This window comes from Lycium barbarum, chromosome 11, assembly GCF_019175385.1.
Source record: "Lycium barbarum isolate Lr01 chromosome 11, ASM1917538v2, whole genome shotgun sequence".
In the NCBI taxonomy this organism is placed as follows: Eukaryota; Viridiplantae; Streptophyta; class Magnoliopsida; order Solanales; family Solanaceae; genus Lycium; species Lycium barbarum.
The window spans coordinates 19,670,544-19,684,318 of NC_083347.1; the positions used below are offsets into that span (position 1 = coordinate 19,670,544).

General features: G+C 34.4%; 1 long non-coding RNA gene across 1 annotated transcript; it reads right to left on the reverse strand.

The window, feature by feature from the left end:
- Positions 1 to 4,782: 4,782 nt before the first annotated feature.
- Positions 4,783 to 6,726, reverse strand: LOC132617368 (uncharacterized). Its single transcript, XR_009573719.1, has 3 exons — positions 6,342 to 6,726; positions 5,823 to 5,869; positions 4,783 to 5,121 (listed from the first exon to the last, which is right to left on the reverse strand). It is a non-coding gene; the product is annotated as an uncharacterized LOC132617368 (long non-coding RNA).
- Between the last annotated feature and the right edge of the window lie 7,049 nt (positions 6,727 to 13,775).

The following is a 13,775-nucleotide window of genomic DNA, read 5'->3' on the forward strand; positions in this document are numbered from 1 at the left end:
TCTTTGGGTTTTCTGTGCTTTGATTTTTGGTGAAATTGATAGGTATTTATGCATTTGGGGGGGGGGGGGGGGGGGGTTGTTTCAAGAACAAGAAATTTGAAGTATTTTATATTCAAAATTGGTAGTATTCTCCTAGTAATGACTTGATCGATTTTTGTTGCCTCTATTGCGTAGTTTATATTTGTAGCAGCTTGAGCACCTCTTAGCCAATTCCGATAGGATGAATCATAAAATGCATACAAGCAAAGCCAGCCAGGGGTGAATCTATGTATGGAAAATGGGTCACGTGAACCCAAGGTCACCTGACTAAATTCGGTATATTATGTATATAATACTTATAATATATCTAATATTAACTGAAGGAACACATGGTCAAACTAGACCAAGTGGAGCACATGTTAAGTGCTGGATTAGTCCCTTAAGGTTATGAGATCGAACCTTACTAAATGCACTTTTTCGTCTTGTTAATTTTTTTTAAAAATGTGAACGCATCCTCGTGATATCCTAGACTTGCCTCTGAAGCCAGTTGTTGGGCCAGAGCAACGTGATACATCATATAAGTAGCTGCAATAACACCTGCATCTAAAATGTAGATTTGTTTGGATAAGAAAACTTTTTGGTTTATGAGCAGTGGAAAATTGTTTCTAAAATTTCTCTCCATACAACATGCTTTTTTATGGAGTTAATCCATCAAGCTATTTGGAATAAAGCGCAAATAACTGTCAAGATTGAAGCACTTCTAGTATATTAGCTCCCTTTTTATACTTGAATTTGAATTGATCATTGTAGAGGGCTTTGTTACTTGCTCCTTATACAGAAGCAGCTCTGTCATCATATGTAAAAAAAAAAAAAAAAATGCAGTTACTGAAATGAAAATAGCTAGTAACGAATATTTCATTGCTTAGATACTAGCTTACTAAGGTCTTTTACTTATCTAGCATACTAAAATAGATTATTTTTCACTTGTCCACTTTAACAAATTATGAGAAAATTCATTATTTTTTTTCAATTTTATCCTTATCATTAACTGATCATTTTCAAACTAATTGGAGTATTAGTAATCATTTTAAGATTTCTAAAATATCAGTAATAAAAATAATTTAATAAATGCTTTTTGAGAAACTGAACAAGTAAAAGGGAACAGAGGGAGCAATAATTATCTGTTATCAAAGAGAAGTTTCAAATGACGCGACCTTTCGATTGACATAACAAATATAACTTTTTTTTTCCGGCATAAGCACATCAAGAATTTACCAAATCAAACGCCAAACGTTAGTAAATAAAACAAGAATAACCATATATCCAAATAGCTGGTAAATAAAGATAGATATGTGGTGAACAAGAAATACTTCAAAGTTCAAAAGATGTCACCTCTTAGCTTCCACTTTCTCTGTTCTTCAAAGAAACAGAGAAAGAGAGGCCTTTTGCATGTTTTTCACTTCTTGGTTTAAGAAAATAATGGTGAATATAATGTCTTGTTTGTGGGACTCACTGCCCATCCTCGTCTCCAATCACCATGCCACTTTATTCTTAATTCTGTAGCATAATAAGGAGGACCCCTCTTGAAGTAAAAAAAAATAAAGGGTAAGGTACATATCAGGTTTTTTTTTTTCTTTTTTCAACGTGATGTATAGCACGAAATACCTATCTACACAAGAAAGGGTCGTTCACGTGAAAGAAAAAAAGGATTAATTTTTTTGTATCGTCTTTCTCTCTTTATTGTGCTGCACTTTAAAAACGAGTGGCACTATTGTCATGTGCTTTAGATTTCAACACCGATAAAATCTGTGAGATAAAAGAGATAACAAGTACTACGACAGATTGATTAGTCTGCCAAAAACTGATATTTTAGCTAGTAGGAAACAAAAGAGACCATATATATGCTTGACGAGTGGCACTATTGCCATGTGCTTTAGATTTTAACACCTATCAAATCTGTGAGATAAAGAGGAAATAAAGAGTTCAAACGCTTGATAAGCATGGGGTGATAATCTATGTAAATGGTAAATATGCTATCACGCGTTAAAATTCATTATATATATATATATATATATATATATATATATTAGTGTATATAACTTAGATCCTTTAAAAAATAATCATTTCTCAAAATACTGGATTAAAACATAGAACTTACTACTACATGGAAAGAGTGTAGACAGAGGACGGGGATGATTTCTTTTATATAATGTGTTATGATTTTTTTTGGGGGGGTTTCCTATCTAGTGTTGGGTGTCCAATACCTACTTTGAGAGATTAGTTCGGATTTCATTCTCAGAGTTCAAATTCAAAATCTCTTCCTATTAAAAATAGGAAAAATTAATTTTAACCATAAGGTTTTGGCCGTTGAAAGAATAATCAAAGTTAGTATGAAATATATAATGAAATGAGTATTTATATGTGAGGTCGGAGAGTCGAGCAAGCAGTGGCTCATATGAACCAAGATTGGTGAGAGAAATTTGTTAGATATTAGTAACGGGAACAAGAATCGTGTATCTGTTAAGAGCAACGGAAAATTCACAGCACCTTTGTTGAAGAATTGCTCCAAGCCAATTTTGCTTCACTAGAAAATTGAACACTGATATCCACAAACTAAATGCCTTTTTCTCTTTTTCTATGTGTTTCTAAGGAAGAATTATATTTTTCTGTTAGAAGAGAGATATATATGAAGAGAAAGGAGAGAAAAAGGAACCGTTCACTACTGAGCCACAACTCCCACGTTGAAAAAAGAAATCTGCATTAGTTTTTTTTTTCTTTTAATTTCCTAGATAACCTCCCTTAGGTTTATCTCTTCTAAATGGGTCGGGTCGGCTCCACATGGGCGACCCAAGACCCAACTCAATATCCAACATCTCCCACTTTACACATGGTGGACTAGATCAAAACCAGCAGCATGGCCATACGTAAGTCATACTGGCAAATAATTTGGAGTCCGGCGCCAAAATGGCTTCTTTTTGAAGCTAATAGACAAAAATAACATGTCTTTTTTTTAATACCAAAATGGGTATTTCGCTGGTTATCCACCGAAATACCCAAAAAATTACTGTTCCGGTCCAGTAAAAAAAATTAACTGTTGTTGCATTTCGCCACAAGTGCAGCGAAATGGAAAAAAAAATGTTTGTATTTCGCTACACTTGTGGCGAAATGTAACAAATAATTTTTTTTTGTATTTCGTGCATGTTCCAACGAAATGGGACAAAATTTATTTTGTTCCATTTCGCTGGTTAAGTAGCGAAAAACCCCTTACTTTTTTTTAATTTTTTTTACATCGCTGTGGTTTTAATTTTATTTTTTTGTACATTTCTGTTGGTTCAATCAGTTTCAGATGATCATTGAATGGTCACATCAAAATAATATCTTTTGCATTTCGTGACTTAATTTGCGAAATTTTTACTTTTCTCTGTTTATAAATATTGTCCATCTTTACCTATGGTATATCCTTCATCTTTCAATTTTCTTTTATCTATCTCATATCTTTCATATATATTTTTTTCTCTTATCTGTTTCTTATCCTTCAACTTTTATTTTTTATCTCATATATTTCATAAAAGATGACGGAAACTCATGTTAAAGTGTATTTATTTTGGGGTGGTGAAGTTGTGTATGAAGAAAGTTCGGTAAGATACATTCGTGGTCCTGAAATAGTCTACAACGCGTCTTAAGGAGTAAAATATTCGTAAATGATTCTGAACTTTCGGTAGTTATAACCGGACGATATCTAAGTTCATTTACAGCCGATGGTTTACCAATTAATGGTGAGATGCCAATTACGGATGATGAATCTTTATCGTCATTTCTTCGTTGTCCTGAGATTTTTAAAAATCACATATGCATAGCGGCGCTTGACATGTATGCTACAGTTCAACGCTCTACCCAGGTTAAGGTACCTACCGATAATGAGTTCGATTTTGGAGGTACTACTTATCTCCTAAGTTTGAATATTGGTTTTTCAAGAGGTGTAGTTCAACAACAAATAATTGTAGGATTTGGTAGTCAGTCAAATGATATAACTATTATGGTACACAGTATGATGGTGTGGCTTCAACGCACTATCATATTTGATTGGAGTGGGCAGAATCATGAGATGGGTGGACCAAGTAATGCTACTACGCAGTTGCATAATTTGAATTGTAATGTACTACACCCTTCACATCCAGGTCCAAGTGAATTGGACAGTGATAGGTAAATATAATTATATTTTGTTCACTTTATTCATGGATCGTATAATTGTGTTTGACTAGTAAATTTTATGAATTTTTCTTATTTATAGGCATAACGATTCTGAAGATAAACCCACATTGACCCAGTTCACACAAATTGTGAGCAATAACGATTTAGCTAATGATATAATAAATGATTCGGATAGCAATAGTCCATTAGATCATGAACAGACGGACGATGATCAATCGTCTGCCGACGGTGACGATTCTGATGAAGATGTTGCAGCCCCCAGTGATCTTAGTGTTAATGATCATTCAAATGTGATCCCATATTTTGATAATACAGAAGAAGTAGAACCGGAAGATTTTGCATACATAAGAGATAACGGGTCTGTTCGGGCTGCATTTTAGAATTCCAGTAATCCTAAAGTTATCAAATCAAGTTAGTTTGGTGCAACTAATTTTTTTAATAATATATTATTTTTGAATTTTGTGATTTTAATTTGTCACGACCCAACCCCATAGGCCATGACTAGTGCCCGAACTGGACAGTTGTGTACATACCTGCTAAATATAATCAAACTGAAACTAAGGACAGTATGGAAACTTGTAAAAGCAACCGAAAGATTCATAACGCCATATATCATAATAACCTGTCTCCTGAGGAGTCATAGCTAACCAAAACACGACATAATATGCAAGCCGACAAGGCTGCCACTATATATGGAAATACCCCAACAAATCGTATCGACATAGACGACCACAACCTACATATGTCTATAGACCTCTAAGAGTATAAAAGTGAAATATGACGGGACAGGACCCCACCGTACCCCTGGATATGCATATGTCAACATCAAAAGATCTATACCAAAATAATCTTGGCTCCGAACAATGGAGCTCTCCAAAACAGCTGAGCAGAAGTACTAAGCTGGAGGGTCACCAAACCGAGTATCTGTACCTGCGGACATGAAACGCAGCCCCCCGAAGAAAGGGGGTCAGTACGAGATATGTACTGAGTATATAAAGCATGAAATACAATAAAGATGATCATGACTGAAATAAAAGATTACAGGGGACAAGTATGACAATCAAAGATACCAATACACTTGCCTTATGAAATGTAAATTATGCATATCAATATCATATATCATACCCGGCCCATTATGGAACTCGATGAATAAAGTCATCATATACCATCCTCGGCGCCATAATCACATCACATATATATATATATATATACCACACCCGACCCTCTAGTGAGAGACTCGGTGAACAATGCAGTGAAACTGTGCACGAAAACATACCCGGCCCGGGACTAGGTGAAAGATATATTAACGGCATGCACGAGCAGGGTAGTGAGCAACCATATGCAAACTAAGTCATATCTGAGACTTAATAGAATAATCAAAATGAACTATCATTTGAAAATCAAAGACAATAGTCATATCAAGTACCCTTCGAATGTCACTATAAATTATATCAAATAAAACTTCACGAATCATAGACACGTATCAAGACAATATGAAATAGGTTCTGGACATCAAGAACATTAGCCATCCTAGTGTCTCTAAGAATAGGAGTTTCTTTGGAGCTTATACATTCGCTGTCTGTTGTCTTACGTAGATCATGCCAAAACAAAGAAGGGTTAGCTTTACATACCTTATCCGCTCCAAGCTAACCATAAATCAGATCCCGGGCTTCCCAATCTACAACAACATTATTGATATCAAGTATTAACTATAGCGCACTCAAAATCCAAAGCCTAAGCTAGCACATTACTTAGCAAAATTCGGGCAGCATTTCCCCTGAAAACTTAACAATCCTTAAGATTACAATTCAGCCACAACATCAATCAAAAGACAAACAACAATACCAACAATTTCATATCAAACTAGAATTAAATCCATTCTTAAATCACTTCCAAAACAGCCCAATATATATTCGTATGCCAATGCTTGTATACACTTCTTTATTTTCGTGTATACATAGTATAACAACAACAAAAATAACAACAACTAAAACTACAACCAATCCCCATGATACTCCAGCCCACAAAGTAGCTCATAACAATCACCAAATAACCTACACGATAACAATTACAATTTATCCAATTTCCCGCAATTAATTTCGTAGTTCCCGTCTCGTGATTTAACTATGACCTTGATGAATTTTTCTTACCTCATATGCCAAGAATTAATCTTCTTCCACCTTACTTCACTTCGAAGAAAGCCCGAATTCAACAACACGATAAGACAGAACAACGAAATCGCAACGGTGCTCAGATTCGAATATTGTTCTTGATGAAAACTATACATTTCTTCTATAAATTGCAACGTCAAATTGCTGCATATGAAATCAGTAGTACGTTGCTGCCTTTAACATCCATTTGCAGCATATGTAAATGTATTTAGAAATGAAAGTTCAACAAACAAAAAAAAAATAGGAGACTTTAGTGTCTTGTTTCTTGAATAGGTACACCATGAACGTTGCTGAATACTATGAATCATAAGTTAAATGACAATTTGAAATTGGACTCTAGTTGTAGCCTTCATAATGTGGAGCCGTACCTTTTAACCTTTATCTCCACAGAAGCCACGTACATAGTACCAACCTTAGTCATTAGTTTCTATATGTAATAGGATGCCACATAGACCTACACTTGTCCACTTTATCATATTGCTGTCAACATATATATTCATTTTGCAAAAGTCACTAAGAAAAAAGACCTTGTTGGTGGACCGTGGGGTCCACATCACTTACCAAATTAATTACTTATCATGAAATCCTTCCCAATACGTGTTCCATCATTACACAGCAATAGTCATATGTATTGCTTCATGTTATGGTCCCACGTGGATGACTACCATGGACTTATCCCATTACTCTCCCACTTTATCCAATAATTAATCCATTATGCACATAATTAATTTTTTGATCTCAATTCACTTTAATAATAATTATTTTTTATACACTTCATATACTCATTGCCATGATTATGTGACATAGCACTAGTCCATAGTCCATTTTGCTACACATAAAACATTATTCTCAATCACCGTGGTCACATTTGTTAAGTCCTAAATTATTTCGGGACCTCAAACTCTTTGTACACCGAGCTCTTGATTTTCATCCTTGAATATGATCGAATTTTCCGGGCTCGGGTAAATTTTCTCATGTTGGACAATTAAATTTTCTAGTCCAAAAATACAGGATATTATAGCTTGGACCGTATTTCACTCAATTAAATGTCGAAACTCGACAAAACTTATTTTCTTTGATTGGTTTAACTTCAAATCCTTACGATACTTGTGTACCATTACTTTAACCACCTATAAGATTGGGGAATAACCTCGCGTCCGTTACTAATATCATTTAACTCGCACAATTTCCAACGCATGAGATCACGGGATGTAACATAATTGGTGTAATTAGGAGTTGATATTTTTTCTTGTACATGCAAATAGGTAAGTTATTTCACTACAAGAAGCAAATGAAAGGTGCAGTGAGACTCTATAATATAGCCCACAAAAAAAAATATTAAAACGGATCAAGCCAAAGGTACATTTTGGAAGGTTAATTGCAAATGGCATGAGGAAGGTTGTAGTTGGATTATCCATTTTTCGTTGATCGGAAGTGGTATGTGGAAAGCAGGAAAAGTGATTGAGCCAACAATTGTGACACGGATGATTATACAGAGGATTATTTCAATTTGAATAGCAACATGATTGCTACTTCGTTGATACCATCTGTTATGATCAATACAAATCAGTATTAAGTTTGTTCAGGAAACTATAAAAGGGATCCATCACTATACTCCTAGTTATAGAAAAGCGCAAAAAGGGCGTAAGAAAGCTTTTGAGATGGTGTATGGTGATTTCGAAGGTTCTTTTAGGGCATTGCCTCGATACATGGCTGCCCTAGAACATTTCAATCTGGGCACTATTGTTGAGTGGACACACGAGTCAACGACAATGCAAGGCGAACACATCTTCAAGTATCTTTTCTAGGACTTTAAACCAAGTATCGATGGATTCAAAAGTTGCAGGCCAGTCATCTCAATAGATGACACCCATGTCTATGGTAAGTACGAGATAAAATTGTTGATTGCTGTTGGCATTGATGCAGACGGAAATATTTTTCCACTTGCATATGCTATAGTTGCACGTGAGAGCTATGAGTCATGGACTTGGTTTCTCAGATTTTTATGGAGACATGTTGTTTGTGATAGAAAAGGAATTGGACTAATTAAATAAAATAACCCGAAAATACACATGAAAATTGTGTTGTTATAGCTGAGTTCCGATAATGCGCTAATATTGTCGTGCAAGCCATCCGACAATATTATAATTGTTAATGATTTATAATACAAATTATAACACTAGGAAATCTAAAATATTATTTAAAAGACAACAGAGAAGTTGACTGTTTAAACGTATATCAAGCAATACTTTTAAATTGTTAGCGTGATAACTCAAGGAAATCTGGTTAGCTGACATTTAGATATATACACAAATATTAATAATCCAGATTGCATTATAGATAACTGAAGCAACAACTGAAATTACCAACTATTGATTAATTAAACTTCTAACTTATGTTTTCTTTATTATAATCTACTACACTAAGTACAAGATATAAATAAAGAAAAATATGAACTAATTTATAATGACTAAATCAAAAAATATATATAAAAAGTTATAAAATTAATAAATTACCTCAGTTTGAAGAAGATTATGGAGCAAAAGTTGAGGAATCCTTGTGATAGGATTAGTAGAAAAAGAAAAAGAATGGAGAACGAAAGAATGGAGAATGGAGAGGTGCGGCTGCGTGATAGTTATAAGGTAAAAGAATTTAGGGTAAAAGTGGAGAGCAGAAAAACAGTAAAAAAAAAAAAAGTTTTCGCTACTTAACCAGCGAAATGGAACAAAATAAATTTTGTCCCATTTCGTTGGAACATACACGAAATAAAAAAAAATGTTGCATTTCGCCACAAGTGTAGCGAAATGCAACGACAGTTAATTTGTTTTTCACCGGACCGGAACAGTAATTTTTTTGGGTATTTCGTTGGATATCCAACGAAATACCCATTTTGGTATGAAAAAAAAGACATTCTATTTTTGTCTATTAGCTTCAAAAAGAAGCCATTTTGGCGCCGGACTCAAATAGTTTGTGCGACCTACGAGCATCAATAGCTATACATGTTAAGGTTTTACAAGAGCTCCACATAGGAATTCAATCACATGCGGAAAGAATTCACTACTAACATGAGAATCTTATTACTCGCAATACCCGAGACATCATTCGCTGCACAAGTAGCTAATTATCTGATCCCTCGTCCTCTAAGAGCTGAACTCGAGTTCATGTTTAGCTTTATATCCACAATTACACTTGACACCTGTTATACCCCATTTTAACCCGGGTTAGAGCGGAGTACAACATATTGGAGATTCCTAAATTGCTTTGTTTTAAGGAGTCGCCACCTAATTAATTTAACGGTAAATTAGGACACCTAGATATTAACTAAGGTAAAACTAACTAAACCTCCATTAATAGTCTGCTTAACCAGTGTGATTCTAGGTAAGGGTTCTATATTATCCTAAAGGGAAGGGGTTAGGCATCCTTTAGAATCCGTTAACTACGGCTATCCGGCCAAACTTAGGTTAATTAATCAAGATTAAATATAGTGTTTAAATAGTTTGTACATATTACTAAGGTTTCAAAGGAAAATATAATAGTGCCGTTTGAATTAACTTGTAGAAAAATATAGTAATTTTATAAAGGAAATGCTGAGACTTATAAATGCTGTTAAAAAACTTTGAATGCGAAGAGTAATGCTATTTTAAAAAAAATATGACTTGTAAAAAATATATAATAATTTGTGTAAAAGGAGAATTTAAATACTATTTAGAATAAGGTTTATAAATTGTTGCTAAAGCTTTAAACGAAAATATAATGATGCAATTCAAAATGAGACTTACAAAGAAAAATAGTTTGCATATAAGTAATAGCTTTTTTTAAATATAATAGTTTGCATATAAGTAATAGCTTTTGAATAGAATGCAAAAGAGGTAAGTTTTCTTTTTCTTTATTTAACTATGTTTGGCTAAAATATGCGTAATTGGGTGACTCTTAAAAGTGTGTTCATAAAATATATTTGAATTTATATTTACACATTAGTGACGTTTTGGAATTTCTAGGATAGTAAGAATAAAATATGATTCTTTTAACTCAATATGTATAGCCATGCTAATTTACAAATCAATTAAATAAAACCAGAAAAGAAGAGAATAAAACTTATGGAATTAATTCGTAGTCTTCCTTAAACTAACTACCCGTTACTAAAACTAAACCTACTGATTAATTAGGATTTATCTAAAACTAATAAGAACAAAACAAACAAAGAGTTAGTTGAATAATATAAATTTATATGCACAAAATAAAACAAAGGGGTAATAGGTATCAAATGGGCCAGCCCATTCGGGGACTGCTGGACCCATTTCTGTTTGGGCTTCGGCCCAACAGTTTATTTTTAATTGCTGGGCTGCTGCTGCTGTTCCTGTGTATCGGGCTTTGGCCCAGAATATTGATTTCTATTTTTTGCTGTAGACAGGGATGGACCAAGAGAAGATCTCGTTGGGCCTTTAGCCCAACACCGGATGCGGAGAGGGACGAGTCCTTTGGACTCGTATGCGAGGTTCATGCGAAAAAGAATGAAAGATGGAGATTAGTATATGATCAACAAGGTTAAGCATACAAACATATAAATTCAAAACAGACTCCGTTAATTATATATGCTATGTATATCCAAGTGCATTTCACGAACACAACTTCAATATGCATTGATATACAGATCTCAAACTGACATATACTTGCGACAAACGCACAAAATTTAAGCAAACCCAAAACTGAAATATAGACTATGCTTTTCACGCAAATGACGTATATATATATATATATATATATATATATATATATATATATATATATATATTAAGTATACTTAGAGTATACATACGCATAATTCGTAAGCAGACAACAATGGTGCGCACATACGCATTATTGGAAGTTAACTAGAGACTTACTTGGAGTCACACAGCATATAGAAAAGCAGTAGAGTAGTCAAAGAGATAAAGAAGACAAGTATGAGCACACATGTGAAGTTAGAAAAGCAGAAACAAATGGAGGGCCCGGAGTATTATTCAAATCAGTGATATTTCTGTTTTTTTTTTTCTAAGAAGGCAGCAAAGTTATAATAACAACCATTACATCAAGTGTAGCATATATGCTCATTCTAAAACACTAATCCATTAAGAATACTTTAAGAGTGATCAGCATGCTTGACTGCAAACAACATCAACAAAATGACAGACAAGGAAGAACCAAAAAATGCTACAGCTCAGAAGGTATCCCAGCTACAGGAAAAACAAGTCCTGGACACCTATCATGCCCAATACACTTAGAGAAACATGTATATGGGAAACTTGAAGGGTCATTTGGAGTTTGCACATTCAATCTTTTACTCAGCTCTAATGCATTGTGATGTGTGATCAACTGATGACCAAACTGCAATTTTGTGACACACACAGAAAGAGAGCTGGAACTAAACATAGATAAAGATGCATATTCAGGATTCAACTAAGACCAGTTCTAGAAGTGGGAGGCAGTTGATGGCACAATACAACAATAAAAGGAATCTGTATGGTTTAAGTTCACTTACTACTTAAATGTAATCATCAACTAGCCATTTCGAAGTAGATGAGCATAGGAGTTACAAACACAGATTAATACAAGCAAGAGAGGAGAAAAGCATAACTAGTTATTTCAAATCTATTTTTTAACACATAGAGGACCTGAAGACTAGATGGGATTAATATCTAATTCTTATTTGGATCATGGTTAATGAATGAACCAACAGAAGTCCAAACCTTTGCACTTAGAGCATGCTTGCATGGACACAAGGCTTTTAACAGCAAGTTCTAAACTAGACAAAGTTAGGGTTCAAGTACCTATATAGCCAGTAAAAACTCCAGTTTAAATCTTCAACATGATCATGTCAAGCTATTTAATGAATGTCAGACACCAAATAAAACACAATAGGAGTGCTGCCAGCTCCAGAATAGCCTAGAACAAGGCACTAACATGAACATGCATTTGGAGAGAATAACAGGTCATTTTTTAATGGCAATACCATCTGTAAGCTAATGTGGATTTTCTGCAAGCAACATAGATGGCATATTTTAAATCAAACTTGACACTACCAGCTTAAGATTTTTTCTTTCAACCTCTCAAGAGAAATACTAAAAATGGTTTAAGGTTTCTAAACTTTCTTCCAGAAACAGCATTCGAAATTCAATGAAAAAAAAAAAAAAAAGAAACAAGTTGGAGTTCTTACTTTGGGAGAACAAATATAAATTAGTTTTAGATCAAAGCAGCCTCACGCCAAACTTGTACATAACTTATTATCAAGGTTTAACATACAACAAATTTAAGCTCCTTAAGAATTAACGTCATTTGAAATAACCATTCTATATTGACCTGCAACCAGACATATACATGCTTAACTATGACTTTATGCCACCAAATACCAAACAGCTATTTAGGAATCAGGTAAATCATCAAAACAGGCTACATAAGCATTTTCAGTGATTCTGACTAACCAAGACATCCAAGCCAGTACAATGCAATCAAACTATTCACTTACACAAATTGACGAATCCCTAACAGACAATGTGATAAATGCAGGAGCAGAAACAGCATACACTTCTATACTTTACATGAGCTCACACAATTCCAACAAAGCCATACACAAGTCGATTCTAGCTCGTTAACTTAACTAACATACAGCCAGATTCAAGTAATTCAAGACCAAACCTATACTTAATAAAATTTAAAACTAATAACATCTAAACCATGTCACATAATAATTTAACTGAAAAAAACCACTTAAACCATGCTTAACCATAAAAACATATTAACCTAACAAGTAACCAACTACTAATGACGAAAGAAACCAAAATGATAAAAATGCAAAATAAATGAAAGGGGTTTACTGACCTTTTGCAGGTGCAGCGAAATGGGTACGGGGCTTCAGATCTACCTTTGAAACTACCAAATCTGAGCTCGCGAGGCTTAGATTCCCAACACCAACAGAATCAGATAAAAAAAAATGTTTGACGTATCTTTTTGACTCGATTATTACAACGAACTACAAATTTGATATTTGGGAAATTCTGTGCGTCTGAAGACTGGTAATTTTCAGAAGATTTCCGTTGATAACACAAAAAAACTTATTTTTTTGTAGGGGGTTTTGGGGGTTCCAGAACTGTATGCCTTTTTTGGGAGGCTTTCCAACCTCTTCGAAAAGATTTCGTTCTTTTTTTTTCGATCTGATTTTTTCGGGCCTTCCTTTTTCGATTCCCCCCCTTTTTTTTCTCTTCTTGGTGAAACTGAGAACCAGTCTTTATAGGAACGACTAGGGTTTGCTAAAGAGAAGAGTGCGAGGAGAGAGAGGAGCGGGGGGACAATGGTGAGTGGAGAGGCGGGGAACAGGGCGTAGTGGAGCGGCGGAAAAAGGAGGAAGGAAAGAGAGAGAGAGAGAGAGCGGCGCAGGGG